The sequence below is a fragment of the Melozone crissalis genome, unplaced genomic scaffold (genome assembly GCF_028551555.1).
Source record: "Melozone crissalis strain CALT ecotype California unplaced genomic scaffold, PUWL_Pcris_2 ptg000019l_1, whole genome shotgun sequence".
NCBI lineage: Eukaryota > Metazoa > Chordata > Aves > Passeriformes > Passerellidae > Melozone > Melozone crissalis.
In genome coordinates this window covers 958,602-974,563 of record NW_026535797.1, presented here as the reverse complement: position 1 = coordinate 974,563, position 15,962 = coordinate 958,602, and positions in this window count along the sequence as shown.

Genomic DNA, 15,962 nt, shown 5'->3' with positions numbered 1-15,962 from the left:
CCAGGTGTCCCAGTAGAGCCCCAGGAAGGAGTTCCAGGCCCAGGTGTTCCCCCAGAGCCCCAGGAAGGAGCTCCAGGCCCAGGTGTCCCCCCAGAGCCCCAGGAAGGAGCTCCAGGCCCAGGTGTCCCCCCAGAGCCCCAGGAAGGAGTTCCAGGCCCAGGTGTCCCCTCAGAGCCCCAGGAAGGAGCTCCAGGCCCAGGTGTCCCAGTAGAGCCCCAGGAAGGAGCTCCAGGCCCAGGTGTCCCCTCAGAGCCCCAGGAAGGAGTTCCAGGCCCAGGTGTCCCCTCAGAGCCCCAGGAAGGAGCTCCAGGCCCAGGTGTCCCCTCAGAGCCCCAGGAAGGAGTTCCAGGCCCAGGTGTCCCAGTAGAGCCCCAGGAAGGAGCTCCAGGCCCAGGTGTCCCCTCAGAGCCCCAGGAAGGAGCTCCAGGCCCAGGTGTCCCCTCAGAGCCCCAGGAAGGAGCTCCAGGCCCAGGTGTCCCAGTAGAGCCCCAGGAAGGAGTTCCAGGCCCAGGTGTCCCCCCAGAGCCCCAGGAAGGAGTTCCAGGCCCAGGTGTCCCCCCAGAGCCCCAGGAAGGAGCTCCAGGCCCAGGTGTCCCCTCAGAGCCCCAGGAAGGAGCTCCAGGCCCAGGTGTCCCCTCAGAGCCCCAGGAAGGAGCTCCAGGCCCAGGTGTCCCAGTAGAGCCCCAGGAAGGAGCTCCAGGCCCAGGTGTCCCAGTAGAGCCCCAGGAAGGAGCTCCAGGCCCAGGTGTCCCCCCAGAACCCCAGGAAGGAGCTCCAGGCCCAGGTGTCCCAGTAGAGCCCCAGGAAGGAGCTCCAGGCCCAGGTGTCCCAGTAGAGCCCCAGGAAGGAGCTCCAGGCCCAGGTGTCCCCCCAGAGCCCCAGGAAGGAGCTCCAGGCCCAGGTGTCCCCCCAGAGCCCCAGGAAGGAGCTCCAGGCCCAGGTGTCCCAGTAGAGCCCCAGGAAGGAGCTCCAGGCCCAGGTGTCCCAGTAGAGCCCCAGGAAGGAGCTCCAGGCCCAGGTGTCCCCTCAGAGCCCCAGGAAGGAGCTCCAGGCCCAGGTGTCCCAGTAGAGCCCCAGGAAGGAGCTCCAGGCCCAGGTGTCCCCCCAGAGCCCCAGGAAGGAGCTCCAGGCCCAGGTGTCCCCCCAGAGCCCCAGGAAGGTGACTGAGGTGTTCCTGCACCCCAGGTTTCCCCAGCAGGGCCCCAAGCCCTTCCCAAGGCTCAGGATCCATTCCCAGGGTGGAACTGAAGGCAATAGATGGCCCTGAGCCCCCAGAGCCATCAGAGGGGATTTGTGCTCCCGAGCTGAGCTAATGAAGAGCAAAGCCCAGCTCTGGAGGGAGCAGCAGCTCTTCCCAGCATTACTTGCTGTGCCTAAAGGTGACAGAGGAGCCCGTGTCAGCGCTGGGAGCTGTGATGGATGGAGCCCCACGCTGCTTTTATTGGAACAAATGCTCCAACAAGCCCCATGATGTGATTGTATCTCTGCCTGCTCGGTGTTGTACAAGTGCACATCGCTCCCAGCCTCCTGCAGGAGCCTGGCAATCATTTCCTGCAGCAAATAAAATAATTCCCTATTACTCTCTCTTATGAAAATGCCATTTGTTTTGATTTGATAAAGTGACTTCTGTTTAGCATCTTCACAAAGCAGAAGGGTTGATGGGTTTGATGGATTCTGCTCTGTTTCGTGCAGGTTTAGTTGCACCTGTTAAACACACACACACTCATCATTCTCAGATATTGCTGGTGTGGGGATTGGGGTGCCGCGCTGATACAGAGCATTAACTCCCACAATGGCTCTGGGAAGGGATGAGAATGGATCCCCCTCAATCACATTCCTTTGAACAAATGATCTCTGGGCCTACAAAGGCAATTTATAGGGAATGTAACTTTGATATTTGGTGTTTCACAACAAATGCCAACCAGATTTCCACAGAATAAACTTGCAAGAAGGAGAGATCAGCTGTGTTGGAAGAACAAATTGTTCAAAACCTTTCAAAGGCTAAAAAACCACACCAAAACTTTCCAGGGGAAGTAACACATCCTCAGCACTGAGGGCTGGGCCATTCCTTCAATCCCTTTGCAGCCCTGAACCCTCCCTGGCAGAGCTCTGCCCGTGCTCCCCTGTGGTGTTCACAGGGGTCTGAGGATGAGGAAGAGATGAGGATCTGACTCCATGTTTCACAAGGCTGATTTATTATTTTATGATATATATTACATTAAAACTGTACTAAAAGAATAGAAGAAAGGATTTCATCAGAAGGCTGACTAAGAATAGAATAGCAAAGAATGATCACAAAGGTTTGTGGCTCAGTCCGAGCCAGCTGACTGTGATTGGCCATTAATTAGAAACAACCCCATGAGACCAATCCCAGCTGCACCTGTTGCATTCCACAGCAGCAGATAACCATTGTTTGCATTTTGTTCCTGAGGCCTCCCAGCTTCTCAGGAGGAAAAATCCTAAGGAAAGGATTTTTCATAAAACACGTCTGCAACAGCTCCCCAGAGCTCCTGAACAACTCCAGAAAGGATTCCCAAACATTTCACCCTTCCCAGGCAGCTCTGGGGGTTCCTGAAGGGCTGGGGCAGCTGGGGATGGGTCAGGTGTGGATGGCTCACCTGGGGTGGGTGAGGATGGCTCAGGTGGGGATGGCTCCAGCAGCTGCTGAGGGGTGCAGAGGTGAGCAGGGAGCTCCAGATGTGCAGATCCTGCTGGCAGGAGCCCTCAGGACAGGCTGCCTCATTACAGGGGATAATTAACGACAGCTGCCTCCACGGTTAATTACTGCCAGCAATTAAACCCAGAGACACATTGCAGCAGCCACCCAGCAGGGCTGGGGATTGGGCGAGGCCATGACCCTGAATTCCTGCCCATCTCTTAGAAAGGGTTGGATTTCTGTCCCAGGACATTGTTTGTATTTCCTTATGGAATCCCTGGGGTTGGAAAAGCCCTCTGTGAGCCCACCCCGTCACTGTCCCATCCCCACTCTGTCCCCAGCCCTGAGTGCCAGCTCCAGGTGCCACCTGCAGGGATGGGCACTGCAACCCTCCCTGGGCAGTGCCTGAGCCCCCTTTCCATGGGGAAATTCCTGCTGTGCCCACCCCGAGCCAGCCCAGGGCTCTGAACCCTTCCAGAGATGGAGATCCAGCCCTTCCCTGGCATCCTGCTCCTCAGAAACCTCAACCTGCAGAGAAATCCGTGCACAGATGGTGCCAAGGCAGATCCTGGGCTGGGAGCTGAAACCCATTCATCACACACACACTGAAATATTTCATATTACAGCTTCTGATACAGGAGGAAACAAGAAATGTGCTTTCTCCCTCAGGAGAGGGGAAACAAAAGAAGTGTAATATTAATTTTAATATTATTTGTTGCCCACAACAGCTTGCAGAACACAAAGAGACCTCAGCGGGGTTGGAACATGCTGGTTTAGGAAGCTGCACCCAGGGTAGAGTTTATGAAAAATTAAAATTACACCACCAGGATTTTCTGATAAAAACCCCTTAAAGTTTCATCATAATCAACGGGAACATTTGTCATCTTTATAATGTTTTAGGTTACATTTTTCCAAGTTTTATCATCCTTAGGATTCCCTTGGGAAGGGCAGAGCAGTGACAGAGCATTCAGGAGAGCTCCAGCTCGCAGCCAAATATTCCCATTAAACACAACCAAATACATTCTATTATTACGTATGATAATAAAACATTCCATACAACAGATATAAATAAAATTAAATATAATCCATGAGCAGCCTGCAAGCAGCAGAGTCAGGCAGAGCAGGGGGGGGCAGCTCCATCCCCTGAGCCCTCCAGGACCCCTGCCCTGCCCAGCACCCAGCCACCTTCCAGCCTGTCAGCACCCAGCACATCCCTCTGCTGTCCTGGATGGCCCAGACCCTGCCAGGGGGCTCAGCGACCCTGGCACGGAGCCCAGAACACCTGTGGGTTTGATTAGGACCCGTGGAAAAAATTACCAACCTTGTATGAAGATCTGCAAGCCACAGCAGTTTAGGTAGAATGATAGTGAAGTTATCATGGGGTGGAAAAGTAGATTTTGGGGTTTTTGGTACGGGGGTTCAGGGGGCAAGATGGAGGGAACTGGGCGTGTCCAGCCTTTCTCCTTCTTCTCTTGGCCTGCATCTTCTGCTGTGATGGTGGCACTTTTAGATTGGTTTAGAGTAGAAGCTCACTGTCTAACATAGGTGATAGGTATTGGGCAGTAACTGTAAACATTACGTGTATTTTTTAGTATAAAGACATAACACTGCCCTGGGGCAGGCAGAGTGCCTGGAACTGTCCTGCTGGACGGACCTTGGCAGGGCAGGAGAAAGAATTTTATAGATCAGGAACAATAAACAACCTTGAGATGGAGAAATGAAGAGCCCTGACTCCTTCTTTGAGCACCAGGCTGGGAAAAGAGACTTTGGAACTTTTCTCGGGTTCACTCTAAGCAGCCAGAGATCCTGACATCACCCCACCAGGGATCCCAGCCTGGGGTCCCCCCACATCCATTTCCAGGTGTCTCTGCCCTGCAGAAGGCACAGGAAGGTGGGACATGGAAGCCACGGGAGCTGATGAGGGGAGCCTGTGATCCATGAGCACCATTGGGTGTCAGCCTTTGCACTGCCCCAGCTGGGTTTTAAAATGAGAGACAGAGAAAGGGTTAACCTCCCTTAATGCCCATCAGCAGCGCTGGGGAAGGAAGAAAAACGACCCTGTTTAAAGGGTTTTCCATAGGCAGCATCCTTAAAGCACTCATTAGTCTGCAGAAAACTGAAATTCAAACCCTGGAGGGGCTGGGTGGAACCAGGAGGGGCAGCAGGGGCAGCTCCCAGCCCAGGGACAGCAGGAAGGGCCAGGCTGGACACTGGGACAGGGGAGGTGTCCCTGCCATGGCACAGGGGGCACTGGGTGGGATTTAAGGTCCTTTCCCACCCAGAGCATCCCATGATCCTGGGGGTGATCCCTGCCAGCCCCTGGCACGAGCTCAGGGCTGGCTCTCCACACACCTTTCTATAGCCATGGTACCTTCTGAAAAATCCTTCCCTTAGGATTTTTCCTTCTGAGGAGCTGGGAGGCCTCAGGAACAAAATGCAAACAATGGTTATCTGCTGCTGTGGAATGCAACAGGTGCAGCTGGGATTGGTCTCATGGGGTTGTTTCTAATTAATGGCCAATCACAGTCAGCTGGCTCAGACTGTCTCGGTCAGTCACAAACCTTTGTTATCATTCCTTCCTATTCTATTCTTAGCTGGCCTGATGAAATCCTTCCTTCTATTCTTTTAGTATAGTTTTAATATAATGTATATGATAAAATGGTAAATCAGCCTTCTGATACATGGAGCCAGTTCCTCATCTCGTCCCTCATCCTGGGACCCCTGTGAACACCACCACACCTTTCCAGGAGGGACAGGTGAAAATCCCCAGTTATTCCCTGCCTGGGCTGTTTTCCCTCCCTGCGGCTGCAGGGGTGGGAGGTTTTGGAGGAGCAGCTCCAGGTTTGTCTGCCTGCAAAGTGACAGCTTGCTCTAGGAACAAACAGAGGCTGTAAAAGCTCTGATTTCTCTTTTGGACACACATTTCCAGCAGGACACTCTCTGGCAATATAAATCTTGAAGCCTGCACACTGTCCTGGCTGTATGGGTGTGCACAAGAACAGAGCAGCCTTGCCCCACTTCACTTCCACTCTGATGACTGATGCCAGCTTTTATTGCCTTTACCACTCCAAGAAATCACCCAAGGAGTCACAGATAATAGGAAAGCATCAGGCCCAGGAAGTTATCTCACTTATCCCATCTGAGAAATCCCTTCCCTTTGGGCACTGCTTCATCTGCTCCCCCAGAAAATTGCCTTACAATGAGACAGAAAAACCGAGTGCCTCTGGGCTTATCTGAAAGGGCATAATTGATAATTACAGGGCTCCTGTTCCAGCCCGAGCTGTCCTGGCTCAGGATGAATTCGCTGTGAAGGGAAGCAGCAGCTGGAACTCCCCCTGCTCTGAGCTGGCAGAGCACACAAAATCTCATGGAATGTGTTTGGAATTCCAGCACGAGTGCCAGCAGCAGGGAAGGGGCATTAAAAGTGATTTATCTGTGCCCGTGGAGGATGCAGTCTGACATCTACACCCACGAGCCGGGGAAGCTGCGCTTGGAATAAATGGAAGTGAGAATAAATAAATAAATGGTGTTTTACAGGGGAAGCAAGTGGACAATGGGGAAGTAGCTCAGGTTTTTAAAGCCTGCCTGCAGGAATATCACTTCACCTCCCACAGCTCTGATGGGCTTTTTATGCCAAATCAAGCGATGTTTTTGTCACCTTAGAGGAGTAATGTTGAGAATGCCCAAGGGCTCTGTACCTGCCTGCCAGCACCGTGTGTCACCCTGACACCGACCCCAGCCCTCTGCAGCTCTGCTGGAAACGTTAACTGGCACAGCTCCTGAAAAACAAAAAAAGCAGCTGGTTTGCCCAAACCGTTCCAAATCCAGGCATTACTGGATCCCCAGCAGCTCCCAAATTGTCACTGCCACTCCCCGTGCTGTCAGCTCACTTAAAAACCAAAATCAATAAAGATGAAACTGCTTAAGGAGCAGGAGGTTTTTTCCTTTGCTAATATGCTCTGCCTTCAAAGCAAACACAATTTTACAGCACCTTTAAATATTAACACGTGTGCAGTGTTTGTTCCATGCTGAGCACAGGCAGCAGAGACAATCCCCAGGAGAGGATGGGCTGGGGCTCCTTCCCCTGCCCCTCCAGACACTGGCAGCAGCTCCTGTGGAAAACGTGGGCATGGAGCAGTTATTGTGAGCAAAACTGGGAAAACTGGGCATGGAGCAGTTATTGTGGGCAAAACTGGGAAAACTGGGCATGGAGCAGTTATTGTGGGCAAAACTGGGGAAACTGGGCATGGAGCAGTTATTGTGAGCAAAACTGGGGAAACTGGGCATGGAGCAGTTATTGTGGGCAAAACTGGGAAAACTGGGCATGGAGCAGTTATTGTGAGCAAAACTGGGAAAACTGGGCATGGAGCAGTTATTGTGAGCAAAACTGGGAAAACTGGGCATGGAGCAGTTATTGTGAGCAAAACTGGGAAAACTGGGCATGGCCCTGGGCTGGTGACAAGCTGGGGACAGGCACAGCTTGGATTTGGAGGGTTTCTCCAAGCCCATGAACCTGCAGCACTCCCTGGATGCAAATCCCCCCAGATCTGAGTGAAATCCTGCAGAAGCAGGGATCAATCTCACTCACCTTCCCACCTGGGCTCCCTCCTGCTCCCTTTGCCTCCTTCCTGGCCTTTTTACAGAAATGAGGTTAATGAGGGAACCACCTGCAGCTGAACCCAGCTCCCTGGCACAGGGGCTGGGGGGACCCTGCTGGTGCCAACTGTTTAAAATGTGGTTTGGAAAAAAGAATCAGTGACATTCAACGAGCTCCACAGCAAACTGGGGTGTTTAGACCTGTTATTTTATATGAAATATATAAAAAATAGATACAAGAGACATGAGATGTTCTTTTGCAAAATGATTTACATGTTTTCTCCTGGTCTCCTGTGTGTCAGATGAATCGCTTTCTTACTGTAAGAAATCACTTTCTTACTGTGCCCAGAAGCAAAGGTGGGATGGGCTGTTGGAGTGGAATAAAAAAATATAATAATTTCCATATAAATAATAAATTTCAATATTGATAATCAATTTTCAATAAATAATCCATTTCAATATATAACAATGCTATATACTAAAATAGAAATACAGATATGCATTGCCTTATCCCTACACTCATTTAATTAATGGCTTAATTGCTGATGGCAGGGTGGGGGCGGGATGCAAACGCTTGTTTGATTCCCTCACCCACCCCACACAAACCCACAGCAACAGGAACGTCCCCTGAGTGACAGAACAAACCCAAATGGGACAGGAGAGTTTCCTGAGCAGCTCCCCCCCAGCCTGACAGTGACTGATGGGACACCACTCAATAAAGATCCCACATTCTCTGTAAACCAAGGGGATTCATTAGGCTAAAAGGCATCATTCACTCCAGGTAATTTATATTGCACAGGTAATTTAGGTAATTACCTCAACAACCAGGTAATTTATATTACACAGCAAACTTGCCTCTCTCCCCCTCCACCCCCATGGATTTGCTGTTGTTATCCTTTGTTAAACGACACTGAACCTTCCCATAAAAGCTGGAAAGGAGCCTTTGATGGGCTTTGTGTGTTTTCACATGGAAAACAGCTCCTGGGCAGGAGCTGCGAGCCTCGCACTGCTATTCTACTGGGTCTTATTATTTCCAGGAGAGGATTTATGGGATTGCTGGTAGCAGGTAAAAGCTGCTCTATGCAAACACTCTCTGCAGCTTTCTGAGGAGGAATCTCCTCCTTTCCTCGGGTCAGCTGCTCCAGAGCCTGGGCAAGGGCAACAGGCAGGGCCAGAGATGGGACAGCCCCTCCTGCCATTCCTAAATCCCATTGTGCCATTCCCAAAAATCCCAGTGTTTCCCTGACAGCCCCTCCTGCCATTCCCAAATCCCAGTGTGCCATTCCCAAAAATCCCAGTGAGCCTTGGACAGCCCCTCCTGCCATTCCCAAATCCCATTGTGCCATTCCCAAAAATCCCAGTGTACCTCGGAGTGCCCCTCCTGCCATTCCCAAATCCCAGTGTCCCCTCCTGCCATTCCCAAATCCCAGTGAGTCTTGGACTCCATGATCCTGGAAGTCTTTGCTCATTAACACTCCTGATTTTTGCTGCAGCTGGAGTGTTTTGGTATCTATCCAATGTCCTTGCCTGAGAAAAGAAAGCCAAAAACCCCTCTCCAGCCTCCTTAGCAAGCCCAAAAGACTCAGGAGAAGGGATGGGAAAGAGCCAAAGCTGAAATATAAAGGGGATTGCTTGTTTTGAAGGAAGCCCTTCAATGGCACTGTCAGAACCCAGGACATTGCTCTGGCTGCCCTGGGTGGCTCCAGACCCTGCCAGGGGCTCACAGACCTTGGCACAGAGTCACAGACACCTGTGCCTTGAATTTTAGCCCATGGAAACAATTCCCAGCTTTGTGTGAGGAGGTACAGGCCACAGGGGTTTGAGTGGAATGACAGTGAATTTGTCACAGGGTGAAAATGTAGAATTTTGGGGATTTAGAATGGGGGTTCAGGAGGCAAGATGGAGGAATCTGGGCATGTCCTGTCCTTCTTCTTCTTCTTGTCCTCCATCTTCTGCTGTGAAAGTGACACTGTTTGATTGGTTTAGAGCACAGACAGACTGGCTAACATAGGTGATGGGTATTGGAAAATGATTGTAAATAAAGCACACGTAGTTTTTAGTATAAAAAGCCAACACCACCCCATGGGCAGGGACTGTGCCTCAAACCAACCTGCTGGACAGATCTCAGCAGGGCAGAGAGAGAATGGAATAGATAAAGGAAAATAAACAACCCTGAAAAGCAGAACTGAGGAATTTAGACTTCTTCTTGGGTCATGGGGCTGAGAAAAAAAGACTTTCTAATACCTGGGGGGTCATCTCAACCTGAAACCTGAGATCACTATGCTGGCTTTGAGGGGCCACAGAGGGGCCCGCAGAGCCCCCTCCTGCCCCTTGTGACAGCAGCAGGGGCTCAGGGCTGGAGAGGGGCAGGGTTTGGGTTCCCCATTGCACCCAACCCTGCCAGGGATCCCCTCCCACAGGAGCTGGGTGTGAGCACAGGGCAGGGGAGGGCTCTGCCCACACCCAGGGGACACTGGGGATGCACAGTTTGTGACCTGCAGCCAGAAAGGAAAGTGCAGAACAAACCTGTCCCTCGTGCCAAGCTGCCAGTTTGTGCCTGATGGATGGGGAGGGACTCAGCCCTGCTCCCTGACAGCTTCCAGATTAAACTTGGGGCTGCTCAGGAGGCTGCCAGTCAATAAATCCAAGTGTTTTAGAGGGCCAAGGCTGTTTGTCCTGCCTGTTAGACAGGATGGATGGGTTGGTCTGTGGGAACCTTCAAGCACCAACCACCTTGGCTTTCCCTGTTTCTGGCTCGTGTTTGTGTGGCTACTGAGGGAGATTTTGTGCTTCACAGAGATCTCAGGAGCTGTTATTTGCTTGGGCTGAAAAAACTCTGATTGCTGCCCACACCAGTGCTGAGAGCAGGGCAGGAATTCCCAGGACAGTCCCCCCTTACCTGTGCTGCCTAAAGCCCATTAGGAAAATCAGCACCAAGCAGTTCATTTTCCCCTCCCAGGCTGCTGGCACGCCTCTCCCTCCCCCAGAATTCACCCAGCTGCTCATCCCAGGACACATTTGGGGCTTCAACAACACCCCTGGGTTGTCCTCCTGTAATAAAGTCATTAATTGGCCTTCTGATATCTATGGAGTCAGATGCATCATTCTCTCTCCCCTTCCTCGGAGTCACCTTTGATTTACAATAGGAGGTGGCCCTGGAGGTGGCACTTGGGGACATCTGGAACCAAAGCCTGGAGGGTTTTTCCAACAGAAGGGTTCTGTGACTCCCTGAGATCAGAACCCTCTCCTGGGCTGCAGGTTCCCTGCGTTCCCTCAGCCTGCCCAGTTCTGGTTTCAGCAGATTTAACAAAGACGTTCTGGAAATGAGGCCTGAGACAAGTGACAAGCAAGGTCCCCCGATTGGGCTGAATAAAAAGCCCTAATGAGGCCATCTGGGGGTTCCACGTGCCAGCTCCAGGGCTCTTCCCAAGGATTGTCTCATCAGGCACTTCCATGGAGCTTTGGGCAGTTCTTCTCACCCAGGCTGAGATACCTGTGATGGACCTGTGGTGCCAATGTGAGTGAATAAATGGCATAAAGGCCCTTCAGCAGAGCCCCTGGGATAAACAAATCCCAGGTTGTTCTGACAGCACTGCACGGCACCATAGGGATGTGATGGGAATGTCCCCATTCCCAGCAAAGCAAGAGCTCCTTGGCATCCTTGACAGCTCTGCTGACATCACAGAGCAGCTCTGCCTGCTGCATCCACCCCTCAGCTCACAGCTCAGCTCTGAGGCTCTGCAATGGGATAATGGGGCCATAACTCCCTGGAAGTCACAGGGAAATTCAGGCTGTGAGACAATTATGTCATATTTAATAAGGCTAATTGACATTTCAGGGCAGGACTTAACTAAGACTGAGGTTAAAGCTATAGGAAGTGATAGAAGCTATTTAATATGTGGTTTAGAAAAAAGAATCAGTGACATTCAATAAGCTCCACAGCAAACTGGGGTGTTTAGACCTGTTATTTTATATGAACTATATAAAAAATAGATACAGAAAATATGAGATGTTCTTTTGCAAAATGATTTACCTGTTTCCCTCTGCTCTCCTGTGTGTCAGATGAATCATTTTCTTACTGTAAGGATGTGCCCAGAGACAAGGGTGGGATGAGCTCTTGTAAAGGACTTGGAGTCAAATAAAAAATATATTATATCAATTTCAATATAAATAAAGCAGTTCTATATACTCAAATAGATAGAAATAAAAATATGTATTGCTTCGTCCCTACATTCATTCAGTGAAATTCTCCTTTTCTAATCTCTCAGCTCTTACAGGCAAAGTGCCTTTGAATTTGGGACCTTCCACCATGCCAGGGTGCTCCAAGGCTCATCCAGCCTGGCCTTGGGCACTTCAGGGACCCAGGGCCTGCCCACCCTCCCCGGGAACAATCCCTAATTCCCAAAATCCCACCATCCCTGCCCCCTGCATGCCTCAGGAAGACCAGCTGCAGGCTGACCACGTGCTACTGGCATGGACCATAAATTGCATGTTAATCCAATAAAAGGTGTTTCACATTACGTATTATAATGCAGTAACACTGGATGTAATTTTCCTGTTTAAAATCCTATTTAAATCCTCTTATCTGACCTTTTTGCAGGAAACACAGAGCCAGGGGAAGGCTCCTGCCTGTGCTCACTGAGGTTTCCCCACGAGCACTGTGAAAAACGCCAATCACTTGTTTTTAAAATTTTAAAAGTTTAATAGTAATAAAATGGTTATAAAAATAGTAATACAATTAGAGTAATAATAATTTGGACAATTTGGATTAGGACAATATGAGACAGTAGAGACAAGAGTTATGGACGGTCCCGGTACCTTTTCTGGGCAAAATAAGTCCGGAAAAGGCCCCACATTAACAGAGGATTGACCCTTAAAGCAACAGCCTGTTGGATATTCATACACCTCATCCATGATGCATAAATTCCATTCAAACACAGGATTCTGGCTGGTCATCCTCAACATTTTCCTCTGAATCCTAACAGCACCTTCGAGGCAGGAAGAAATTCATTTCTCCTGATAGGGAGCAATAAATTCTCTTTCTCTGAAAGATTCAGGTGTCCTGTGGCTGCTGTCTCAGTGTGAGTCCTTTCTTTAAAAAAGTATCCTACATAGCATCGTTTCTATTTTAACAATTTTTGTAACCTAAAACTGTATTTAACACAGCACTTAAGAGAATCAATACAGCATCACTTTCTAACACAACACATACAATATTCATTTTAATATTTGCCAAAAGCCAATCATAAAATACGCATTTTTCGCAAGAACCTCTCAGCTGTGCTGCCTCACCCAGCAGCTCCACAACAACCTCTGCAATCCCTGGATCTTCCACAGGTCCCAGCAGGCAGATCTTCACCAGGCCTGGAAACCCACAGGGATGAACCTGCTGGTTTGAATCCTCAGAAGGAGAAACCCCCCGTGCAGCCCTCGTGTGTCAGGGCTGGAGACAAACCCAAGGGGTTTCCTTCACTCAGCTGGGAAATAATGCAGGGTGAGGAGAGGAATCCCTCCCTTTGCCTGGAACAGATTTTGTCACCCTGCAAGAAGTGAAAAGCATCGTGGTAGGTGAAGAAGAACATGGTGTGTGTCAATATTCCTTTAAAATCCTAAAAACATCAAAAATGGTGACAATCCAGAGTTCTGAGGAACCCTGAGGACAGCAGCAGCTGAGGAGAGAAACTGGGTTTATCTGATGTGCATTTTGGGAGCTGCAAGAGTCAGTCAGCACCACAAAAAGGGATGAAGGGTTGCACCCCAGCCCTGGAATGAAATGTTCATGAAGGGATTTCCATTTCCACAGCTCCCCTCCATTTCCCTGTTACCTGGTGCCTTTGTTCCCAGCTCATCCCCAGCTCCTGGGCTGGCTTTTGATGTGGAGCTCCAGCAGCCTCCTGCAGCTGCCAGGATCTTGAAAGGGAAATGAATTCTGCTGTGTGAAAGGCACTGGAGCTCCAGCCACGCTGGGATCTCCTGAACGCTCCAGAGGAGGATTTATCTGCAGATGAAAATCACCATCCAGGACTTTGTGTCCCCCCTTTCCCTGCTCCCCGAGGGGATGGCTCCTCCTGGCACAGCTCTGACAGCCAGAGGGTTTCTTACAATGGATGGGAATGGGAATTCACACCCAAACATTCACCCCGGGGGGCTCAGGGATTCTCCAAGGGTTCCGCCAGCTTCCAGAAGGAGCCGGGAGCAGAACTGGGAGCAGAACCAGGAGCAGAACCAGGAGCAGAACCAGAACCAGGAGCTGGGAGCAGAACCAGGAAGAGAGCCAGGAGCAGAACCAGCAGCAGAAGCAGAACCAGCCCAGTCCATTCTGGCATTCTGTTGTTCTGCCATCCCAAAGGCCTCTCCTGCTCCCTTCACCCCGAGCTCAAGGGCTGGGCAGAGCTGGGCCCATTCCCAGCCTGTGTCCAGCAGGAGCCCCGTGGGTTCCTCAGCCGGGACAGGAGCAGATCCCCTGCCCTGCCTCCCCCTGGAATCCATTCAGTTATTAAAGCCCAATTTAGCAGAGGTTGTGCTTTGTAGCCTGGCAGAACAGCAGCGCAGGGCTTGTTTGTGAGGAGAATAAACAGGGATTGAGAGTGGTCTTCTAACATTGGAGGTCTCCTGAATGAAGGGGAAAAGCAAATGATTGTTGTTTGCTCTGTAAACCCCCTAAGCTCTGTTCTCTACCAGGGAAGCCAATTAGGCCTTTTCATCTACTTAAAGAGGGGAGTGGGGGAGTGTATGACCACAAAAATCCACATTCCTGGCTGTCCTTCTGCTCCTGCATGTCCCCATTGCCAGGGGAACCCATAAAGGGAAGTTTACGGGCTTGTTCTAAAGAAGATATTCCCAGATTCCCCTCCAGTTGCCTTCCCCAAGCTCCATCCTCCTCCTCCCTGGTGAGGCTCTGTTCCATGAAATGTTCCATGGGGTGCTCAGGGTGTAACTGGTGGTGGCCACGAGCAGGTTAATGCTCTCCTTAATGTGAGGGCTGTAATTAGTGGCATCAGGAGCAGGTTAATGCTCACAGTTAATGGGTAATTAGTGTGTAATTAGTGGCATCAGGAGCAGGTTAATGCACAGCAGCCTCCAGGTGACAGAGAAGGTTGGTGGCTCCTGTCACCCCTGCCATTGTCCCTCCACAAACCAGTCCCACTCCTCCCAATCCCAGCCTCTGCCTCCTCTGACATTTCTCTTTCAGCTCCTGCTCGTGTTATTTATTCCATCTGATATTCTCAAATCAAGCAGTGGATCTTCAAAAGAAACCCTTGATCAAAGTGCAGCTCCACCTGGGCCTGGTTCTGGCCAGGTTCAACCCCTGACTTCCCTCCCTGATGGAAGGGAAGTCTGGAATACGTGATCATGGAATATTTCATTCTCAGGCTCTGAAGGAAATGCTGCTGATTGATAATTTTCCATTTCATTCCCATTCCCTCTCATCTCCTTGGACTAAAGTGAAACAATCTTCTTTTTTTAGAGAGCCTGCTTTGATGTTGCTGGGAATGTTGGACTCAGCAAATTCAGAAAGATTTAATATTTATTAATATTTATTTTAATATTTGTTTTTGCTGTTATTATCCCTGGCTGGGAGATACCTGCACTGGCAGCTCTGGAATAATGGGGATGGTGATTCCATGCCAGCCAGGGAACAAGTCTGGAACATTTTGGGAGGATGGGAGGAAGTGGGGAGAAAAAAGCCTTTGTAGCTTCCAAAGGTGCTGAGATGGGGCAGCAGCACCACGCCCAGCATGGTGTGCTCAGAACCAGAAATCTGGGGGAGTTTTAGGAAGATTGGAGGCCATGGGGCATCCCCTGGGGTCTCTCCAAGTTTTGGAGGATGCAGCCTCCTTTTTATCCCAATTTCCCAGCTGCATTTCCCTTCTCTCTTTCCCCATTGCTGAGGTACTTGAGAGGTTCAGACTTCCCAGAACACCTGATACCAGAGATTCCCCTCTAATGTACAACCCTCCCTTTTAATTTTTAATTCTTATGGAATTTAGGGGTTTTTCTTCTCCATTGTTTCTTTCATCTTTCAGTGTCTAATTTCATTTCTCAGCAAACCCAAAGTTCATTTGTAAAAAGCAAATCTCTTTTTCCATTCATCAATCAGTGGAATGCTTCCCATTGTTTCTTTTATCTCCCAGTGCTGGTTTTATCCGCCAGCAGACCTAGAGCTGGTTTGGAAAGACAAATCCACCATTCCTCTCAAGAGTGTGCCAGAAAATGGATGCAGCAGGCAGGCAGGACGTGGTGCTGAAGGTTCTCTGTGTGGTAGGCACTGCCTGAGAGCCGAGCCAGGAGAGGAGGGCTCTGGAATTGTGCCCAGGATGCTCCTGCCTGCCCTTCCCCTGTGCCCCAGCATGGACCAGAGCCTGTCTGCCTGTGCCACCTGCGAGAGGGCACTGCCATCACCTGTCCTGGTTTGGGGCAAATTTGGGAGAAACCCTCCAAAGGGGGCCCCTCCAGAAAGCAAATCCACACAGCCCCTGTGCCCAACCAGGTTGGGAAGGATTCCTCGGAGACAAGTGGAAAGACCCTGTTTATTGAACAGGCACAGCACCCCCAGCACACAGAATGAACAATACCAGGTGACACCGCTCTGACAAGGATGACAAATTCACAAAGTCTCTCTGGGGGTGGTCGCTCTGTTCTCAGTCCCTCAGTGCTGGGGCAGCTGCTGCCCAGAGCAGGCCCCACTAGGCCCAAGGTGCAAACTCTC